The 6917-nt window shown below is 35.8% G+C and overlaps 1 long non-coding RNA gene across 1 annotated transcript; it reads left to right on the plus strand.

Moving 5' to 3' along the window:
- The first annotated feature begins 3704 nt into the window (after positions 1–3704).
- On the plus strand, positions 3705–4555 carry LOC121905791. The gene is made up of 4 exons (XR_006098473.1): positions 3705–3823; positions 4003–4025; positions 4227–4283; positions 4466–4555. It is a non-coding gene; the product is annotated as an uncharacterized LOC121905791 (long non-coding RNA).
- The last annotated feature ends 2362 nt before the right edge of the window (positions 4556–6917 follow it).

Here is a 6917-nt window from a genome sequence, read left to right on the forward strand (position 1 = left end):
TGCATGCCCAATAACAAAGCACCTGGACTGGATGGCTTCCCTGCTGAGTTCTACAAACATTTCTGGACGACCAGTTCCCCATTGTTCATAAGAATGATAGCAGAACTCATAATCATCTCCAAAACATGAATACAGCAATGATCGCTCTACTCTTGAAACCTAACAAAGATCCCACTCATCCAGCTAATTATCATCCATTATTCTTTATCAACACAGAAATATCAATTATAAGTAAGGCCTTCGCATTGAATGAGTCATCCCATTTCTCATAAATCCTGATCAGGCATATTTTATTAAAGGCAGACAGTCATCTATCAACGCTCGCAAACTGTTCAACCTACGGCAACTTTCAAATCACCAAAAATCTAACACCTTGATTCACACTTGCTACCTGACAGATTATCTTGATCTCATTAACACTGTTGTTGTTTAACCATGTGGAGCAGTATTTAAAGCAGATGACAATGTATTGTTGAAATTTTCAACCATGTCATTTAAAGAGCAGTCATAACTGTATGGCTCAAATGTTCTCATAATATTAGAGAACTTTGCTTCAGCCTTTTGTTATTACTAAGTCTGGAGTGTTACCATGCTGATGAGTGGCTTTATTTACATGTTGGGTGAGTTCAAGGCTGTCTAGTAAATTTACAAGCTCCACAGCTTTGGAGTCATTCTTTTTCATTAATATGAATATTCAGGTCTCCATTCAGGATTAATCTGTCATATCTAGTGATACCAAGCGAGATCAGGTCAGTCATTACACACAAACTGTGCCGAGACAATGGCTGCAATCCCTCCTTCTCTCCTGTTCTGTCTAACTGACTGATAAAAATGACAGTTTAGAGGAAAAGCCTCTATCAGTGTTGCTACACCAGTAGTGCTGTTAAGTCATGTCTCAACTAAAAACATACAATGCAAATTATCTTCAGTTATCAGATCATTAACCAAGAGGGATTGGTTAGCCAATGAACTTACATTAAAAAGAGCTCATTTCAACTGTTTGGATTCTGTGACAGGAAAGGAAACTGGTTGTGGCTGAACAAAGTTAAGATTACTGAGACAGGTTCCAGGTGGGTTGTGACTGTTACGATGTGTTTGACCATGCCAACACCTGTTTAAGATCACCAGTATGTTTAATAAAGCAGCATGGGGTCTGTAATATCTCTGGTGGACACCTGAGTGGTGATGTCTGTGGTTATTGCTGTTAAATAGTTCAGAAATTTGACTGAGCTTCAGCCTGGTAGTTTTAACTAACTCCTTAAGTGGCAGTTTTCCTTTGTAGAATGTCAATGGACCCAGTGTGGATAATGGTGTTCATATTATTTGGGTGTGTAGAGAGGATAGTTGGCAACATCTCTGTTAGCTCCCTGACAGATGTGTCATCGAAGGTTAGATTTTCAGTCTTGATTTCTTGGCCCTCTTTTTTACATTTTTTAAGACACCGTCACTTTTTTGAAATAAAAAAAAAGCAGCAGATTTTAACTAAAAGTTGAACGTGTGGTAACCTCACTTCACATCAAAAGAACAAAAGAACATGTCATAAATTCTTATTTGAATACTAAAAGAAAGGAACTTTATCTGACCAGTGTGTCAAGGTATTTATTGAAATGAACTCTTCATTTGACTGTCATGCACTAGTTCTTACCTGCTGCTGTATAGATTATAATATAATGACTTCCATATCAATAGGCAGTTAGATTAGCACACACTAGATGTCTTTGTCTTTTATTACTGTCCTTCGAAGGATACATTTGTCAATTGTTAGTTTAATGACCTCCGTATCAAAAGGCATTTAAAACTGAATGAATTCAAATGTCTTTATCTTTCATAACGGACATTTGAAAAATGATATTTGTCTCCATCAGGGTGAGCCATAAAGTACAGTAGCATCCTTTGGAGCTGGAAGGAAGCTAGTGTACCTAAGGGGCAACTTTACATTTGGGGGAATGGGAAATTCTTGTTGTAGTCCTACTCCACCCTAAACCCAATAACAACCCTTAATCTTATTGTGAAGGTAGATGCAGGCCATAAGGATCCTATTTAAAATGCAAATTAATTGGTCTTTCTCTTGTATTATGAGCAGAATGAAGTTTCAGTGTCAGTCTGTTTGTGTCAGTTTGTGTACGCTGCATTCTTTAGTAGAGTGCATTGTTTATCTACTCAGATGTGAAAAAAACATAATTGGGAGATAAAAATAAAGGTGCAAAGAGCACTTAAGTGATGCAGAATGAATTCTGGAAATAGCATTTACACAGTTTCTTAGGAAAGAAAAGAAGACGGTTCATATAAAAGTCATTTAAATGAGAAAAATCATGAAACATTAAACAGACAACTGCTCTTTAAAGGCTATATTAAAATGATAAGTTTTGAGTTGTTGTTTAAAACTCCACTGAGCAAGTAAGTCTAATATCTAAAGGCAGAGTATTCCATATTTTTAGGGCGTAATGTCTAAAATGAGGCTCACATGTCTATTCTTTACTCTTTCTGTCCTTTCAAGACATTATGTTTGCAAGACTGTGAGAATATTGTTCCATTTCACTTTATTTAAAAGAACATCTCTCTTTCTTTCACTCAATGAAACGCTTTCACGCACAGATATTGTTTATAGTGTTTCTCATGTCCTGTAGTGTTCTCCTTTGATACTACAAGCAAGATTTAGCTGGAACTTTATCTGAGCAGTGAGTCAATATACTTATTCAAATGAGCCGCTGGAAGGTACATTTGTCCTTTCAGTTTTTTACAATGACTCTTGGAATACATTTAAAGTGGAAATATTTAAATGTTTTTATCGCTCATACTGGACCTTTGAAAAATACGTGTGTCTTTTCGTCAGCCATAAAGTAAACTTCATCATGATATTGTCTTTTAGCAGCCTGCCTGAGGAACCCTGTTACATTTGGACACTAAAACCCAAATAAAAGAGTTCTGCTCCTTTCTGTTTGTAATTCTTGCAGGACATAAGAATCAAAATCTAAAAGCAAATTAAAAGGTCTAAAAGGTCCGTGAAATGTTCCAAGCTCAGTGTTTTTATATCTCCAGGTCTCTCCTTGTTGTGACAAAAAGTGCACTCAGTGGTCGTCTTATTGGACAGGAAAGAAAAGCTGCTGTTTATTGAACTTTATTCCATGTAAGATGTTCAAAGCACTCTTCCAAAAAAGCAAGATGAACCAGGTGCACATAAGTACACAAGCAACTCACAAAATGCTTTAAACCTGGTGTGGTTTTTTAAATTTTTTATGAAAAATTGCGGAACTCTAAAACAGGCTGACTCACTCAGTCCTGAGGTATTATCAACTTTTTCGAGTTCTTAGGACTAACATGTTAGCAAACAGTTACCTATTTACACATCCTGCAGACAGAGTAATGTTTTCATCCCATTGGACTCATGTCTTTGTCCACCTAATGAATGTAAGTCTAATATTTACTCTCCTTTAAGTTTTGGTCTCCACCAACTCCTGAGAAAAATATTTCACTCTTCAGCTCCTAGAAGTTCCTTCACCAACTTCAATGAGCTGAAAACCAAAACTACAGGCTAAAAAGGTCTGCAGAGCTGCAAAATGTGGTAATAATTTGTGATAAAAAGTGATTCAGTGTTAATACAAAATACTGACAAACACAATGGCAATGTGGTTGTTTTTCATTGTTTGTTAGCACATCATGTAATTTCTGCTGTATATGTTATGTAGCTGGGAGAATACGGGGGACCACCAAGGTGCCATTTGGCAAAGAACCTGCACCAGTGGAGACTGACAATGGTGACCAGTAGGAGACTGTGGTTATACTGGACGACTCCATGTGGGGAATATGTGGAATTGCATGAGCGGTAAACGGGTTTTAGCACTAAAACAATGTTTGCTCAAGATACTGTTATCCTCTGGCTGCTGAAGTATTCAAATTAATCTGTGATACAGTTATAACAGAAATGGGATGGACGAAGTCTCAGTATTATCAGGTGTATTGTTGGAATTGTATATAAAAAGGTGCCTTCCTCTGACCCAACAGGCTTCCACTGTCTCTCTGAGAAGGTAAGACCTCTTATGCTGTACAATTCCTTTGAGAGGTTATTGTATGGCTATAACATATTGCAGGTAAAGCTTGGCAGGTATTTTCAATGCTCTGAATTCTAACTGTGAGCTGTTAATAAAACAATTTTTAATTGTTGGTTTTGCACGAGGAAATTACACTTTTGGGTGACACTGCACTGACAATTTTTTTTGTATGTGTAGTTTTAGGGTGCCGAGTAGCTTGATTTTACTGCCAACCATCTCCTGAACACCTTAGCGGTAAGTCATGATTTTATCTGTTCAGTGATTAATTCCTGTTTTATTTTTCCTGTTTCTATTTTATCTACTTTCTGTCTTTCATCAAACAGTCCCATGAGTGGACTCTGCCATGAAAAATTCAGGATGCCTTGAGAATTTGGTTTAACATGGTTAATTGTCATATTTCCTCATCTGTTCATCAGGTCACTTTTCCACTGCTGTAAAAATGAGGAACCTGATCTTGGTTGCTGTGATGCTTCAGCTGGCGATCATAATAATAGGGATTAATGGGGTGAGTTACTTTCATGTATTTATTGTTTATTCTACTCCTAACACATTTTTGGTATTTTAAGACTACTGAAGTAAGGTTTAGTTTTAAGATATCCACAAAGTTTCTTTTGGCTAGAAAATCTGCTTTGTCTGAAAAGCAGAAAACTGTTACACTCCATAAAATGTGTCGTCCTAAAACTAAAGCTGTGAAGATTATTCTAGTAAATGAATGATTCATTTGTTTTTAACCACCTAATTCATAAAATGTCAAAAAATAATTCCTATATCAAGTTACCAGTCCAGGTTGATGTTTTTTGCTTATTTTGTCTGAGCAACAATCAAAAAAAGAGCCTCAATTCTCAATTATACGACACTGAGAAAAAAACAGCAAAACCTCACATTTCAGAAGCTGCAAATAGGAAATGTTTGGCATTTTAACTAAATAAAATACTCCAGCGATTTAGTATTACACTTCCTTAAAGTTGAAGGACTCAAGATTAAAATAAAATGGTCAAAATCAAAGACTTTTTGTTGTGTTGTGATGTTTTGCTATTAATGTAAAGTTGGTAAAATGCAAATCTGATTTCTTTACAGTACGAATTTGGAGATATAATTTCATTTAAGAGGAAATATAAAAAAACGGCCTTGACCTTCAAGCATTTTGCTGTTTATGTGGGTAACAAAGAATTTAAGGGCAAAACAGCTGAACAGGATATTTTTCACCGTATAGGTATGTGCAATTATTTTCTTCTATTAGAATATTTATAATATTTTCTTAATTGATTAATTGTTTTGTCTATAAAATGTCTATTATAATTTCCCAGAGCCAAAGATGATCGCTTATTTTACCAACAGTTCAAACTCCAAAGACATTTAGTTTACTATCATGTATGACAAAGAAAAACATCAAATACTCACATTTGAGAAGTTGTGGCCAGTAAATATTTGACTTTTTTGCTTGAAAAATTACTAAAATGATGAATAGACCACATAGTTGCTAATTGAGTAATCAATTAATTGACTTAATCATTTCAGCTCTAACAGACATTATTACACTCAGTGAGAACAACAGTAAAACCAGCTTCTTGAACACTGTGAAGTCTCATAACATGTTGTAGTGAAACAATCGTAATCCTTCAAATATACAGTTGTGAACAAACTTCAGATAACAAGATCAGTTTCATGTCTGTGTGTCCAGTACAGAGAATGATCCCAGACATGTTTAGCCTGGTTTAGCACAAAGACTGGAAGCAGGGGGATAACTGCAAAAGTGAAAAAGAATATAAATTCCTTTGTCAATTTCTGCTTTGACTGCTGGAAATCATAAAGGCTGATACTGAAACCCTTCCTTCCCTCCAGGCTTTTAAAATCACTTTTATATACAGTGTTTTCTAAAAGTGTTTTCTTACTATCACTGCAGGTTTGGACGACAACGCTCCTAATCCTGACTGTGTGTTCGGTGTGCTCAAAAATGAGATCGGTGAACCACACGTAGAAAATTACTTAGACGAAGCGAAAACCTTTTCAGGTAAAATAATAAAAAAAGGATCTGATGACGAGATATCTGCTCGTATTAAGGCGATGAAGGAAGCGGAAAATTGTAAAACATATAGGGTTGGTTTCAACAACTGTGAACATCTTGCTACCGCTGTGCGCTATGGATACAAAGTTACAAAACAGGTATGTGGCTTCTTCAACAGTCTTCCATCACTATGTTACTCTCTGGTCTATTCAGGACAACACATTGTTCATTCACATTGTGCAATTAATTGCTTTTATATTCTCAAAGTTGGTGCAATTCTATACTTTTTTTATTGTTAGCAAATCCCAATCTCAATACTTTCTGAATTCTCTACCTTGTCTGTGGCTCTCCATTGCCTGCTGGTCTCTACTGAAGATGTAAATCTTTACAAACCTTTGCCCGTCTAGTTTAGCAGATTATAACAAAAAATCAAAATAATTAAGCCTGTGAATATTCTGTGTGTACATTATCAAACCTCTCTATATCAATAAACGTGTACAACAAAAATGAAATAAGCAAAGGTCATCAAAAGTAAATATGGAACATATTATTATGATGATAATTATATATATTTTTTAAGTTATTGAAAATACTAATGAAGATGAAAACACATTTGCACATGACCCTATTTACTGGAAGCAATAAACAATGTGAGGTTTTCTGTTCCCGTAACTGAGACCAGATTTAACTTGCACATAATTTGTTTTGTCCTCAGAAAGGAACAGTTGCTGTTGCTGTTTGTTGGTGGAACAAGCCTAAAGAATGCATCAAATTAAACAAGCAGGTGGAGGAGATGTTAAACCGCCGTCAGCCAGGCTGCGAGCCCTATAATGGCTAGAAGGGCCAACCAAGCCTATCAGCCT

The sequence above is a fragment of the Thunnus maccoyii genome, chromosome 10 (assembly GCF_910596095.1).
Source record: "Thunnus maccoyii chromosome 10, fThuMac1.1, whole genome shotgun sequence".
NCBI classification, from domain to species: domain Eukaryota; kingdom Metazoa; phylum Chordata; class Actinopteri; order Scombriformes; family Scombridae; genus Thunnus; species Thunnus maccoyii.